We start from the raw sequence: 17,128 nt of genomic DNA on the forward strand, positions 1-17,128 counted from the left end.
TAAAAGAATACAGTTTCCGTGTAATTATTTCGGGTATAAAGCTAGCCGTGAGGGCGGCTGGGTGCCAGGAACGTAGCCCGCCACTAATATTACTACACCCTGTTAAGTAAATGTTTGTTTATTGATGTGTGTGTTGCATTTGTGTGTACGTATTTTTCTGTGAGCACGTGTGTGGAGGTCAGGGGTCAATGTGCAGTGTCTTCACTGTCTACAGTATCTCTCACTGAACTGGAGACTCTGTACTTCTCTGGACTAGCTGACCAGAAAGCCTCTGGTATTTGCTTGTCTCTGCCTGTCTGGTACTGAAGTTACAGGCTCATTTCTTCCCCCCAGCTTTTCATGTATGTGCTGGGGATGTGAACGTGCATCTTATAAGTGTGCAGTGAGCACTTTATCCACTTACACATTTTCCCAGCACTCAAATAAAGGAATTTTCTTATTATTTGCCTTAAAGCACAGTCTTTGGCCAGGGGTAGTATATGAAGAGTTCTTAACCCTTGGAAAACGGGGACTTGCAGTAATATCAGACATCCTCACCCTAAAGTGAAGGAAATCATAATTCTGATACCCAGGCAAATGGCCCTCCACAACAATTCTAAGATGTGTGTTTTCCTTCCCATGGTAGCCCTTACCTATTGGGAGGAGTGGATGGGATCTGGGCTGGAAAAAAGATGGGGGATGTGGAAGGAGGGGTGGGGGATGAACTGTGGACAGAATGTAAAATGAAATTCAAGAAAAATAAAATAAAAAAATGTATGTCTTCAGTACACTGGGATTCTCATTAAGCTGACAGTGTGCCACAGGAACCCTCAAGAGTAAACCATTTTTCTTTTACTGAGAACACTTGCAGAACTGAAAGGAAACTTCCATGTAACGCTTTCTGAATTAATTCTCATTCAGAGTTCCCTTGAGTTTAAGTAATATACAAGGAAAAGCATACATGAAAGATGAGCACAAGAAGGGTGCCTTCCCAAAAGATGCTTTCTGAACCCAAAGACTAGTGCATATTCAGGATCCTTCCTAAGTGGGAAGTGGGCAAAGGTATAAGTAACAGATACTAAAATTTGTAGACCACAGGGAAAATGGTAAATAATTTATCCACTGAAAACTTTATGGCTATGTAAAAATTTAAAAAATATAAGTGCATTGTCTATGGCTTCCTGCCCAGGTGCTGGTTTTCTGATTTCATTTTTCTTTTAGTAAAGAACTCCTTGTCTAAGCTGCACCCTAGAAATGCCTTGTTCCCTGAATTCAAATATCATCAAGATAAACAGGTGGAAATGGGATCCTTTAAATATTTCTAAGCTTTCCTAATAATTTATACTGGAATCACAAAGAAAAGTACAAGCATGCAATTAGCCAAATAACGTACCCACAATTTTCGTGTCTTATTAAGAAACAGACTATTTATGTGCCGCATAACAGGACTGTTAGAAAGACATGGATGTGAAGTCGGAAAGTCTGAACCATGATTCTGGAACCGTGAGAGGCTGAACAAATTTGGGGAAATAAAGAAACCCTGTTTCTAGTCTTTCATCAGTGATGAAATGAGTTGCAATGTTAGGGAGGAAAAGTGATAGGCGTTCTATGTCAAGTAATAATTGTGTTCTGCAAACAGTGCTTTGATTTTCTTTAGAGCCCACCATCAAGTTCTGTGATCTAAGAGTAAATACATTGAGTTAATGTCGCCAGAAATTTTCACACTACAGAGGCAGACTAATGTAACTCAATTGCTACTGGTTACTAACTGGTCTTGGGCATGACCAAAGTGAAGAATGTAGTTTGGAAAACCATAGCAGATCACCTTCTATTCCACCATGAATTCTTAGACACGTGTTGCCTTGAGGTATCTTGGTTTAAAGATATACTCAAATACAAATGTGAGATTTGTTAGGTAAAAATATGTCAATATTAGAAGACAGGCAAATGCTTTTAAATATTGACTTTTCAGATGGGCTCCTATAAAAATTTGCTCAGCTTTGACTATGCAATATCTAATAATTTACTTAATATTTCCTAATGTTTGCTTGTCTCTAAGAGCTGTTTTCACATTTAAAACATCTTATCAACTTGCAAAACTATTTCTAATGAGAAATCTTAATATGATCACCAGATAACAGATAACAAAATTAAAATGTATAAAGACATAAGTAATTTACAAAAATATTTATTTTTAGCTATCTGTTGTAAGTCTCTTTGGTAAGTTATAGGAATAATTATGGCTCATCAAAATAGACTGAAAATGTTAAGAATTTTAAAAACCATGCATTTATTCTATACATATAGAAGGACTTTTAATAGAAAATACAAATTTAAGTACCATGAAAACTTAATTATGGATTACTTAACTGGTAAAATGTTATATTTTAATGTAATAATTTCTCTTTATTTAACTTTAGCCTTGTTTAAAATAAAATCTCACACTAAAATGTTGAATGACATAAGACATAGATAAACAGCACAGAATGCATAGGGAAGTGTAGTTAAGGCACTATATATAGATCTTGAAAATTGTACTTGTGTAAAATAAAAATATGGATGTAACATTATTAGCTGGGTTATTCACTTTTGTGGCTATAATCTTGGACATGGGCTGGAAAGTTCATATTTACTTATAAGTCCAGTAGCAAATAATTAACACATTATAAAACATGTAATTATGGGTGTATGTTTGTGTGTGCTGCATGATATAGTTAGGGCAAAATCACAAATGCACAAAACAATGCGCAGGCACAGCACATGGTAATATGCAATAGATTATGCATTGAATCAAATATGATACCCTATCTTTTCTTTGAGTTGAATTGGTGGATTGGGACTGTCTTAGGTTGCGTTTCAGTTGCTGTAATAAACACCAGGACCAAAAGTAACTTGGGGAAGGAAAGGCTTATTTTGCTTATACTTCCATATCATGAAAAGAAGTCGCAACAGAACCGAAGACAGGAACTGATGCAAAAAGCATGTAGGAATGTAGCTTACGAGCTTGCTCCCCCATGGTTTGCATATTATGCTTTCCTATAGCATCCAAGACTATCAGCCCATGGGAGGAACCGCCCATAGTGAACTGGACCCTCCCCTATCAGCAATCTATTAAGAAAATGCACCGTAGGCCAATCTGGTGGGAGAAGTTTCTCAATTGAGGTTCGTTTTCTCTAGTGACTCTAGCTTGTGTCAAGTTGACATAAAACTAAAGAGGACTTAGACTTTTGAACTAGTAGAAGAAGCACATTGGTTGACCTAGGATTGGCTCATGCAGTATCAGCTACCATCAGTGTGTTCAGGCAGGCTATGTCATTTCCCTCTCTAGGTCTACAGTGGGACAGTAGACTCGCCCTAGTGGGACAGTAGACTAGCCCTTGCTTATTTCACAGTATTGCTATAAGATGCAAATGGTAACCATTGCTGACAAGTTTATAGTTGGAAATTTAACATGAAATATGGGAAGAATGTTTTACACCAAATCCTGACTAGTTACCAGCTGGGTAGAGAGGAAACAACCAGTGAATTTTGCTTCATTTAGTAAAAATAAGGCAGTGGTTATCAGCCATCATAATGTTGTGACTCTTAAATACAACTCCTCACGCTGTGGTGACCCCCAACCATAAAATTATTCCATTGCTGCTTCATAAGTATAATTTTCCTACTGCTATGAATCATAACACACATATTTAATAAGCAGGATATCTAATATGAGACCCCAAAAAGGGGTCACAACCCATAGGTTGAGAGCTGTTACCATAAGGTGATTCTCTCAAAGTTGCACACCTTGATGTTATGGTGGCCTTTTCTGACACTTCCAGTTCTAGGTGGTTCCAGAAATTCATATGATGGACTGAAAAAAGCCTTGTACCTAGAGTTCCAAGAACCTAATTTCTGTGTGTCTGGATAGTCAGTCTCTCTACTTCTGTTCTTTAGAAGATGCCTCCATCACTGGGTATGTCTAAAGGGCAATAATGGAAGCGTGTATGGGCAGACTCAGCTGTATCATTCCCCTACTTGGAAGCAAACTGTTGCTTCAAAAGCAGCCTTTGCTATTACTATCATAGATGACTCAACATCGGTAGCGATAAGAAAGCACAACCTGTTTTCCTATGGCACCAAAATAAGACTCTTTTCTAGGGGACCGGAGAGATAGCTCAGCCATTAGCAGCACACATTACTTTTCCAGAAGACCCCAAATTCTACTCCCGCCACCCACATCAGGAAATTCACTACTGTCTAGTATCCAGCTTCAGGGGATCTGATGCCTCTGATCTCTCTGGACACCTATACACACATCACATGCACTCACACAGACACACATATATGTCCATGATTAACAGTAAAAATAAATCTATAAAAAATAATGTTTTCTATATCAATTAACAGTTGACAAATAAAAAAAAATTAAGGTTGAAAAATTATAGAACTCAAACTTGAATGTCCACAAATACTATTTATTACAAAGTCACACTCATTTAATCATATACCGCCTTGGCTGCTTTTTATGCAAGAACAGGGCTAGATAATGGCAAAATAAAGACTAAATACTGCCTACTACTAAACATATTTAATACCTGAACTTTTATATAAATCTACAAACCCTTGGTCTTTCATTTACACAGTTAGGTTAACGTATAGTAAAATGACTTCTGGCATCCACCACTTCTGGGAGTGTTTATAGGTGCAGCATGTCTGGAGAGCAGATTGACAATGGACATAAATAACCTTGCCTATGTGGAAATATACATTCCCTTCCTGCTGTTACTGCTGTGTATTGTTCTCAGCCATTCTGGAATACAGGATTCCTTGGGGTCTCTAAGAAGGTCATCGGGAGAGCCAGCAGGGTGTCGGGGTGAGCAGCAGACCAGAGCTGAGACCAGGCCTTTGTTTCAGTTCACTAGAATGGGACAGAGTTGAGCAATCTGTTCCCAGGAAAACTTTAACTTAGGGTCAACCAATCAGCAGACACTCCACAGTTTTCTGGTAGCTCAGCAGGCACCACCACAGCCTATTCTGCTGGCTCAGTGGGCCTCCAAAGCCCTTCTGCTGGCTCAGCAGGTCCCTAAAGCCTTCTTCTGGCTCAGCAGGTGCCCCCAACCTTCATCAAGCTACAGATAGCTTTCCCTGCCAACTGGAAAGTACCTAACCACTAGGCATCCCACCAAGCAGTCCTGAGACTAATCTTTCCTCCGCCAATCAGCCCCAGATTAACCCATCCTCTTTGGAATTCTCCTAACTCCACTTGAAAGGAGCTTGTGATCTTCTTTGGGGGTCACTATTTTGCCACCCTAACTGGTTGGAATTAATAAAATGCTCTTGTTATTATATATGTGACTGTTGGTTTTCCCACATTCCTCCCCTTGACTCTTTCCAGATTTACACCCCCCCCCCCGCCCTCTCAATTTTGTGTCCTTTGTTTGTTTGCTTGTTAATTACCCCTTAACCTAATACTAGCTAGCTTCCAACATTCCCATAAATGTGGGACCATCCACTGGACAATGGTTGCCCTACCGGGGTCCACTTCTTTAAAAATTCCCTCTTGAGAAGGCATCAACTTAACAACCTCACAGTCAGGGATCAGGGCTTGTGAGCCCCTCTCCCCACCATGATACAGTGCTGACTGGTATGATCTTGTGTGGGCAATCACAACATGAGCTGACCAATACAATGGTCTTGTCATGTTCAGAAAACATTGCTTCACTCTGGTCTTCTCTGACTTCTGGGTCTTCCAATCTTACTCCCACCTCTCTGCAAAGGACCTGCCTCCTAGGTGTGTGGTGGCAGTGGGGGTGACATGTGTGTGTTTCATTTGTGGTTGAGCAGTTCACTGATGCTTATTTCATCAGTTGTGGGTTTCCGCATTGGCCACAGCTGGCTGCTGCTGCTGTTGCCGCTACTACTACTACACACACACTTCTCTGATGAAGTCTGAGAGCTGCATTATTCTCTGTGTATGAAGATATGAATTTAGAGAACTGTTTGATATTAAGTCTATTTAGCCAGATAATACTAGCAGTTTTGGCTTTAGGGCCTGTGAAATCTCCAATACTGGGTATTTGGGCAGATTAACACTACCAGGCGTGTAGCACATCCTGCTAAACTGGCCTTAAATCCAATGAGGAAGGGGTTACTTATCTCCATGATATTCATGCCACTATTGCACCCAAGGGCATGTCTTGTTAAAAGATGCTGCATTTTCTCTAATGTTTTAGCACCATGGCTTAGACTGACAATGAGATTTTCTTCCAGCACACTCCATAGCATCTTCCAGTATTATGGGTGCCATCCAGCAAAGAGGAATCTTTTTGGTCAGTACCAGCTTGATCACTCCATGTCTGATGACCAAAGAGTGCGTTGTTTCAGTAATAGGGTTTTAACATCAAATTCTAATGGACAACAAGAGAAATGGCAGAAGCCCATATTTCTTTGAGCGTATCCGGGACACCTTTGCCCAACAACGGTAGGGGAGGTACTGAACACCTGACATTTGTGGCTTGTGTTTGACAATCTATGGCTGCTCGGAGGACCATTATCTCCTGTGTAGGCTAACTCCAGTTAAACTCTATTATATATTAAAAAATATGCTTGTGAAGTTTATTAAATAGTAGGTTTCTTCATGTGTTTTTCAAACATCCTTTTTGCTAGTTACCCCTCCCCCACACCTTGCTCCACTCTACCCTTCCATACCCCTCAAAACTTCCCTCCCCATTACTCTCCTTCTGCCCTTCATATCAATGGTGTCATGCCCTTTCCCTTAATATCACCCCCAAAGGCTCCTTTCTAGTTTTGTGGCTTCTGAATGAAAGACACAGATCTAAAGAGGCAATGCTAAGATCCACATGCCAGTAAGAGCGTGTGAAGCTTGATTTTCTGTGTCAGGGTTACTCAGGATAAGGTGTCCCAGTTGAATCTACTTACACAAATTTCATGATTTCACTTTTTTTTTTATAGCTGAATGACATTCCATGTGTGTAGGTACCACATTTTCATTTTCCATTCATCAGTTAGTGCATGTCTGGGCCGATTCCATGTTCTGACAGTACATATCTAGGCCGTTTCCATGTCCTATCAGGATTGGAACAGCTACAAACATGAATAGGCACGTGTCTCTGTGGTAGGAACTGAACTTCTCTGGGCATGTGTCTAGTAATGGAAGTTTTGCAGATGTTGTACTTTTAGTATTTTTTCCAACCTCAATAGTGCTTTCTCTAGTTGCTGTACCAATGTTCACTCCTACAAACAGATCCTGAGGGTTCCCATGTCTCTACATCCTTACCAACATGCGCTGTATTTTGTTTCCTTAATCGTAGTCATTCTGACTAGGGCAAGATGAAATTTCAAAGTAGTTTTAATCTGAGTTTGCTTGGATAAAGATGGTTTACACTTTTAAAAAAGTATTTATTAGTGCAAGATGTGCACAAGCTCAAGTCAGACAAAATTCTAGCATGAACGTAATAGCTGTGTATTGTGTCCTATGCTAGCTGAGCAGCAATTGGCAGGTGAGAGTTGCTGCAAGAGGGAAAGTTAATTTTCCTTAAGGATGTGACTCCGGATATATTGATCACTCTGGAATAAGACTCCAACCTTTGGGTATTAGAGAAGCAGAAATTAGACTATGTGAATTTGAAATTTAAAAAGACACAAATTTAGGTGGGTAGGGAGATGGGATGAATCTATGAAAATTTTGGGGGTAAATATGATCAAGATAAATTAAATAAAATTCTCAAAAATTAATAAGATGTTATTTGAAATATAAAAAGTATATAAATAAAAATCTTCATTAGTCACTGTTATTCCTTTGAGAATTATGCTCATTCCTAGGACCCAGTTTTAAACTGGGCTGTTTTCTCAGTGTTTAGCTTTTTGAGTTCTTCGTTTATTCTTGGTATTAATGCTGTTTCAGGTATATAGCTGGCAAATATTATTTTCCCATCCTCCAGGCTGCCTTGTTAGTAAATTAACTTAAGTCTTCCATGTTGATACTTCCAGCAGTGTTATTATTTACCAGAGTTTGTGTGCTATATAAGCTCTTTTAAGCATCACCTCTGCTGGTGTGTTCCAGGTATCATTAGGCTCTAGGTAGAGTCTCCAGGAGGAACTGTTCTTTCAGCACCACATCTTCAGGGTGTATTAATGCTGTTTACACACCTGGATGTAGTCTGAGAGTTTACAAGTCCATCTTCAAAAGACAACTATTCTCAGAATCCTCTATGCCCAGGCACTAGTCCAATGGTGGCTGCTCACCAACCATTTGTGGCTTTTCCTAAAGCCTAAGAACATGCTGGTGTAGAGCATTTTAAAGAATATCTTAATTAGGTCTTTGAGAACGTCATACAATGTATTTTGATCGTATTCTCCCCTCCCTCTTCTAGCTCTTCCCAGATCTACCCCACCTCCCTACCACCCAACTTTCCGTTCTCTCTTTTAAAAAGATGAATCCAAATTGTGATGCCCAAATACCCTTGAGTATGGGCCTTCCCTGTGTGCGGTTGACTTATTATGAGTCTCACCCTTAAAGAAAACTGACTGTCTTTCAGCAGCTTTCTCGGCAAGGGTTGACACTTGGTGCTACCGCCCCTTCTCCTTAACAGGATTTTGGCTGACTTGAATTTGGGCAGTTCTTGTAGAATTCACTATATCCACAGATTTGCATGTCTGTCGGGCTTCATCAGAGAAGTTTCTCCTTGTAGTGGTGAGCAGTTAACACAGAGACCCACAGAGAGTAAATGTGCAGAGAAACAAGACTGTGGAGTGTTGAGCCCTACCTGGAGCATCCATGGCACACTTCTTCCCCCCCCCCCCAAACCTCAGGAATCATCTATGACAGAGGGGTGGGAAAGATTTTAAGAGTGAGAAGTGGTAGACTTCAAAAAACAAAAAAACAAAAAAACAAAAAAAAACCACTGTGTTTTCTGAATGCAAGAGGGCATCTGCATATACAACTCATAGTGACTTCCCTTGCTGAGAAAGCTGCTGAAAGACAGTCAGTTTTCTTTAAGGGTGAGACCCATAATAAGTCAACCGCACACAGGGAAGGCCCACACTCAAGGGTATTTGGGCATCACAAGTTGGACTCATCTTTTTAAAAGCACATGTAATATGAGCACAGGGTCAAACCAGGTAAAGTATGGTATACATTAATTTTTATTTGAAGAGTATGTCTATATTCCTTTTGTGGGGAACCAGAGACTTAAATTTTCTGTCAGGAAAATGGTACTGACACTAGGTCTTATGATAAAGGATTTTTGTCTTGGCGTTATTACTTTCTCTTTCTCTCTTTCCCTCCTCCCTCTCCCTCTGTCTCTCCCTCTCCTTCTCCCCCCCTTCTCGCCTTTCTGCCCCCTCTTTGGCTCTATGTTATATACATGCCTGCACTATGTGTGCATGTATTTGTGTGTGTGTGTGTGTGTGTGTGTGCGCGCGCGCGCGCAGGTAGATGTGTATACATGTGAATGAACATGCACCTGGAGGTCAGAGGTTAAGTTCTGGTACAGTGTCTTTCATTGAACTTGAAGCTCATCAATTCTCCTTGACCGACTGGCCCATGAACTCAATGGATCAACAGTCTCTGACTTCCCCCTCCATTGGGTCTACAGACCCATTACTGTTCCCAGATTCTATGTGAGTATAGAGAATCTGTTGGTATGCTTGCATGGTAGTGATGATACAGGGGGAAATGTGGGCCTCTTTGGGGCTCTTAATCTCACTAATAACATAATTTAAGAATAAACTCAAATCAAAGTTCAAGGGCAATCTTATTAGAACTTAAAAGAAAATTCCTGGGGTAGGCAAACTCTCAAATCTCAGAGCTGCCTGAATGGAAGAGGCTAATGAAGGAGGGAAGGAGGAAAATCCTAACACTGATGGCATGGAGGGAGGTCAGACCTGCGGGCAATGAGCAGCCACAGGGCAGGGAGGAAAGCTTGGGAAAGTGTAAGGAAGCTCAAAATACTGGGGGAAAGCACAAAATTTTAAGGAAAACATGCTTAGCAAAGAGAGAAGGTTAACTAAAAGACATGGGTTTTTTTTTTCTGAATTATTCAGAAAACTGGCCAGATTTAGGATCCCTGTTAGCTGCAATTCTGGCAAATTTATTCCCTGAGGTAGGGGTTCTGGAAAGGTGTCACATGACAGTATCTCATTAAAGAGCTAATTATTCCACCCATCTCTTTAGCATGGTTAAGATGAAGCCACTTTCCTAGGGTGGCCTCTTAGCCAAAGTGATTGAACCCGTCTAACTAGAGTGTTTAGTTTTCAAAGGAGCCAGGAATTTCTACTCCAATAATAGACACTATACCAACTGGGCCATTTTCTGAGTCAGCTTAGTTTTATTGTTTTTTTTTTTTTTTTTAAGAAACAAAACAAAACAACAACAACAACAACAAAAAACTTGGCTTGAAATTTTAACATTAATTCCAGAGGACTGAAATCATGTTCTAATGTTAAACAGCATAAGCAGAAGTCAAACAAATAAGAATTCAATTGTTCTTATTCCTCTTTCTAAATCTGACACAAACTAATGCCTAGTGTTCTATGTATATCAAAAGGCAATGTCTGGGGACAGCCCCAGTGAAGACAGTAAGTACAAAAGAAAGGAGAAAGACGTTGTTAACGAAAGAGCTCTTCATGCTTCTGCCATTTTGTATTAAATGGCTTTGGTTTCCCTTCACAGGTAGAGGGAATTGAAACTGTGAGACCAAAACAAGAAGGTTTTGAGTCTTGCAGGTTAAGAGTTCTGTTTGCAGCTAAGAATAAGTTCTTGTTTGTCCTATGTTTATGTGACTCATTTGCATCAGATGTATTTGATCACATGTGGGCGGGAGTCATGTAGGCAGGAGATATGCCTGCCCCTATTGGACCTGATGAGAAAAACGGTGGCCTTGTGGGGCTGTCTTTTTAAGCCTCTACAAGGTGCCACTCATGGCCATTTCCTGGGAACCCAGGAATGGACCTGGCCAGAGTCCATCCACCTTCCTAGTATTTAACTAAAGCTTGCTTCAAATTTGGCTTTACATTGTGGTGGCGGTCTTATTCTCAACCAGGTGGATTAACAAAACCATATGAGAATCAGCTTCTGCAATTCAGTATGGATGATAGAAATTGAAATTAATTTTACAATTAAAAATTGTACATGGTCACTTTGTCATCTGCTGCGTCTATGACTGCAGCAAGCAACTCCTCACAGCATAGGAGAAGACAGTAACTTAAGGTAAAAATAAGTCCTGGTAAACAGCACAGACAGTATCTGTAATCATGGAACACATCTTCAGACGGTGAGGGCAACTGAGTTCTCAGAAACGAGCAGAGAGGAGAGTGTCCTGGAGAATCACACTCCTGAAGGAGATACTACATACAAAAAAGGCCAGAAGGAAAGGGGTCACTTAGCTCGGTGTTAACAGCAAATGCTTTGCTCTGAGCAGAGGTGCAGGTGCTAGGAATATAAAGAATCAAGTTTATATGATGTGCACAGTGAAGCATGGGTACATAACTTTAAACCTGTAAAATATTTCATCAATTTTAAACATATGGGGCCAGAAATGTGGCTCAGTATTGAAGCACTTGCCTGGCATCTAGAATCTACTCAGTTTGATTGTTTTGTTCCCCAGCAGAACAAATAATAAACAAATTAATAAATACACGTCTTAGAAGTCTGGAATAGCTGCTTTCAGAAAGATGATGTAAACAAAATATATTTAGTGCCTGGTACATTCCCAGTAGCTGTCAGTTCTTATCAGCCATCAAAATGTTGAGGTTTTCTAAGGTAGCCGAATATATTTTCTCCCTCATAAGAGCTAGAACAAAGTCAAATCTGGATGGGATTTAAGTTTTTATGTAAAACAAGTAGAAATTTGATACAATGACTAGGAGTCAGACAGACGTGGATTTATATTCAGGTATTAAATATTAGCTCTTTGCACACAGTCAAGTTTTATAGCCTCACTATTTATGTTTCCTTCTCTATAAAATAGAGAAAGTTATATCTCACTGGCAGAGCTTCATGAGGCCTAAGTCCAGTAATACATGTGAAATAGTTAGCACACATTAACTGGCGCAGAGAAAGCACACAGAAATGGCTGCTTGTATTGTTAGGAAAGGAGACATTGGACATGATGAGGGGATGGGGGAGGCAGTCCCAGAAGAGGCGCAGCCAGGAAGACAATTGTCTCAGCTGGGTGTGAATAGGTCTTGCTGTGCTGGGCCGGCTGGGGAAAGAATAATCTGCAGATGAATGGGCAAGCTGGCCAGCTCGCCCGGTCCGCCCTCCGCAGTGGTTCTAGCTAGATCATCTGAGTGTGAGGAGAATATGAATCACCCGCTTACTGTACATTAATATCATTCAATTGCCAAAGAGCCAAAGATGCTTGGTCAGGATTAATCATCTAAAAAGCTGAGTGACTTTAAATTCATTCTATTTGAATATGGTAATGAGGCATTTGTCACTTTTATGACTCTTTGTTGGGGAATTGGGGGATGGAACAGGATTAACGGTAATTCTCAGATGTACCTTGTTTTGCTTTTCCGTATTGATAGAAGCCTAGTGTAATGTTTGTTGTGTATTCTTACTGTATGGGTAAGAAAATAGCTTTTTAGTTTGGTGCTTATAAAAAAACCTGGCTGTTCTTAGAAAAATGAGATGTAATTAAAAATCAATGTATTTCTGATTTGAATGTTTTTCACATTAGAATCACTGAGCTTTGTACATTAGTGATACCCAAGCACTGGCCTCAAAGATTTTAAAAAGTTTCTTGCAGTTAAACAATCTCTTAATGGAAATTTTTTTATAAAAAAAAACTTTATTTTAAGATATTTGCTAAATAGGTGATTGCAAGTTTTAAATTATGAATGTAACATCTACTGTAATGTCTATTGGAACAGTAAACTGTTCTAGACAGTAAGCGTCCACCCCCATCTTCTTTATTCACTTCAAGACATTTCAGAAACAGGTTTAAAACAGGAGTCTGTTCTACCACTGATGCGGTACTGGGGGAAGGGAGAGAGCTTTCCCTCCTGACCTTGGTGATGTCACTGATAGCCTCACTGTGTTGGCTCTCACACACACACACACACACAAACACGTACACATAAAACTACTGCCTGTGAAGATTCTAAACAATCAGGGCATTATCCACTGTGTGAATTAAGTTGGTCACAGCTCTTGACCAGCAAACATTAGAAGGCTACCTCTCTAAAGAAAGGGTGGGGCAATCTCTCCTTATTTCATGTCGCTCGATAGACTTTTGTGGCATTCCTTTGTTGTTGCAGGAAATGGCAGCGATCAGTGGCGTCCTGAGCTCCTTGGCATCGCTCCTCCCTGCAGGAACCTCACACGAGCAAGTCTTGAGTGTTATGGTTTTGCTATGGAACAAAAGCAATTCTTTAAACTTGAATGACCCCGATGCCCAACCAGCGGAAGAGATTAAAAAAAGACCTCTTTGTCAGTCCTCCAAAGCAGTGAGTTTTTATTTGGGGAAATCTTAAATCCTTTGATGCAGACAAAGAAAAAGACCCCAGGAAATGTTGTTAAGTCAACTTCAAAATTTTGCCTCTCTTGACCTATAAAGGTACAAAATTTATAATTAAGAAACTTCAAACTATGTAAAAAATATAGTTTTTACTCATTGCCTGTGTGCCTGGGTGCATACTAGGAGAAAAACATAGCTCATAAGTGAAATTATACATTAAAATATATTTTATTAGACTAAACTAGATAAAACAAGAAAAATATAAAACATTAAAAATATCCTTGCTCTCTCTCAAAAGAGAGAGAGAGAGAGAGAGAGAGAGAGAGAGAGAGAGAGAGAGAAGAAAAGGAAAGAACAAACCAAAATAGAAAAGTCTTACTTTCTGAGACTCTACCTACCTAATTCCAGGTCATGAACTGCAGAGCTTATGTGAGCAACACTGTTCCTCTCAATGGAAGGTCCTCAGAGCAGTCTTGCATTTCTGTTTCTTGCCTGTACCTTTTCTGGGTTTGTAATCTTTTTCTAATTGAGATACCCAGAAATTTTAGGAAGGGGATTCTCCATCATCCAGGCAGGGACAGAGATGGCAAAAATGTGAGGTCATGCTGGATCCTAGAATGTTTCAGAAAACACTGTATCCCTCTCTAGGATTCTGAACTGATATCATGAAATAGATAATTCACCAATCCTCCATGAGGACAAGTCACGGAAGGGTGAAGGGAAGAAGCCTGTGTGAAAGAGGTGGAGTAGGAAGCAAGGGACGAACCCAAAGAAACCCAGGTGACCCAAATGTCCTCTGAAAGACCTTGCTTTCGAAACTCCGGCACTGTTGAGAGTTGCAATGACCAAGCAAGGCTCCCCGCCTCACAAGGCCTGGGTTAATGCAGAAGGAGCGTAGCTCCTTTTCAAAACCAAAAACATACTTGGCATAAGATATAGCTTGTTGCAGACCTCCTGATTCCAAACTTTCTTATCCTCTATTTTCATTGTCTTCTGATCTTCTGGTCCTCTTTCTCAGGACCATGTCAATAAAGAATGACCTGCTAGGGCCTGGAGAAATGGCTGAGCAGTTAAGAGCACTGACCACTCTTCCAGAGGGCCCTGGTTCAATTCCCAGCACCCACATGGCAGCTCACAGTTGTCTGTAGCTTCAGTTCCAGGGACCTGACATCCTCACACAGGCATGTATGCAGGCAAAAGCAACAATACACATAAAATCAACCAACCAACTAACAAAAAAGCAAACAAAAGCAAGCTGTTGATCCAGGTCACATGACTGACAGTTTAGTGTTTTATCTACTTTTTATTTATTTTTTATTAATTAATTTTTTTCAATTATTTTACATCCTGATCAGAGTTTCCCCTCCCTTTTTTCTTCCCTTATCCTGTCCCCCACCTTTCTCATACTTCCCCATCCATTCCTCCTCCCACTCTGCTCAGAAAGGAACAGGTCTCCCATGGGCATCAACGAAGCAAGGTACATCAAGTTGAGGCAGGAACGAGCTCCTCCTTCCCCTGCATCAAGGCCGGGCAAGGCAGTCCAGCGTGGGGAACAGGTTCCCCAAAGGCTGCCTCAAGTGCCAGGAAAAGGTCCTGATCCCACTGCTAGGAGCCCCACAAACAGACAAAGCTATACAACTGTCACACACAAGCAGAGGGTACTTTTTTTTTTTTTTTGGTAAAACAGAATAAAACTGCAGAATGATGTCTCTAATGAGCCTGCCTGACCCCTATTTCTATAAGTCACCTCAACTTTTCCTCTTGTCAGTAAAGCTGTCACTAATAATTGAAACTTGTGATTATCTTTAACTGGCTAAGATTTCACGGGTTCTAGTAGATCTCATTATTGAGCAATAATATAATGGACAACTGAAGAGGGATGCTAAAAAGAAATCCCACACTAGTTCAGAATTGAATATAATAAAGGGTTATTTATTTAAGTGTAGACTCACAGATCACAGTCCTCTGCATGAATGGAGAATCCAGCAACCGAAAGAGAGAGGAAGCGCACGCTCTACATCGGCATTTATAGTATAAAAGGCCACACCCAAGGGAACGGGTAACTTAAAGGCTACTGGCTGAAGGATTTCCTGCAGCACCTCCCCCTTTTGTTTAAATAAAAGAGTTCTAAGCCTAATACAAAATTATATACGATAATAACAAATATCAAGTATAAAAATTAGAATTACAATCAGCATAAGCAATATCGAGCAAGAAACATATGATAAATGTTTCAATAATTATCTTATCCTAAGGAGTATAAGTTTTGTATTATAAATAACCTGGCCAAGTCATGAGAAGAAAATAACTATGACTATCTAGTGAAAGCCCATCCTTGTGCCTTCTTTCCCTGCTCATCAGCTCAAATAATTTCCTCAGTTGTTTCAAATCTTTTACTTCTGTCTTTTGTAAAGCCTTAATCTTCTGGCCTGTATATATTTCTAGTGATTTAATTGAGGCACCTAGCCTCTGGTCCTCATTCTGCACATGTGATTGAAAGGTATGAAGTCTTTCCATCCTAGGACATTATTTAGATAGCTTGCAGATTGCCTCCACTGTGGCAGGGGAATAGGTGAAAGCCAGATAGGTGGGCAGAGATGAAAGGCCTTTTTGGCCGTGGACCATTTGGGCCTTTTGGATCAGTCCACCTGGTAGGTGTGGAGTCAGGATTGATGTGAGGCACCATATGAAGAGGGACTAAAAAAAAAATTCCACACTAGCTCAGAGCTGAATGTAATAAAGGGTTATTTATTTAGAGGTAGACTCACAGATCACAGTCCTCTGCTCAAATGGGAAATCCAGCAGCTGGAAGAGAGAGGAAGCACATTCTTTACATTGGCATTTTTAGTATAAAAGGCCACACCCATGTGGGGCAGGTAACATAAATGGTACTAGCTGAAGAATTTCCTACAGTAGATCATAATTTTTGAGTTCTTTTGATAGGTTATCTTCTGTAATTCTTTCAACAATTGTTTGAAAATAACCACTTTTATCTTCTCTATAGCAGAAAAAGTACAAGACTTTTCTACAAAGTCAGAACTCAGCTCCAGCAACTTTAACTAAAATAATTCTTCTGAACTCATACCTATGGTATTTTCGTACAGTTTACTTTGCCTTTCCATGAAATAATATGGGAATATTTTGTTGAGTTATTATTTTCAAAATTAGGTAAAACCATGGTTCTACTTAGAGATACTGCTGGAATTTGGTTCATAAATATCCCTAAATGGTCCATGCTGGAAATGTCTGGCTCCATACTCCAAAGTATTCCAGTATTGAGAGGCTATGAAAGCTTTTAGAGATGTATCCTAGTGGGAGGACTATAGATCCCTGGAGTACTCCCCACCAGAAGATGGTGGCATTCTGAACCTGCTGCTCCCCCTATTCCATGATGAAGTAAGTGGGTGCTCCACCATAATGAGTCATCTGATTGCAGAGCCAAAGCATCAGGACAAATCAGTCATAGACTAGAACTCTCCAAACTGTGAGACAAGCAAAGCTTTGTTCTATAAGTTGGTTGTTGTCAGGTATTTACATGAAGCTGACTAACACAAATACAAAACTGATTAAAGATAAAATATTTATATCTAGGGTAAGCATATTATTCAGCAAGTTAATGAGGAATATAGAAATATGTAGGTCGGGAAACTAACTACAACATACTTATAGGCCAATAACATGGA

This window comes from Alexandromys fortis, unplaced genomic scaffold (genome assembly GCF_014885135.2).
Source record: "Alexandromys fortis isolate MF-2015 unplaced genomic scaffold, M_Fortis_MF-2015_v1.1 scaffold_17, whole genome shotgun sequence".
NCBI lineage: Eukaryota > Metazoa > Chordata > Mammalia > Rodentia > Cricetidae > Alexandromys > Alexandromys fortis.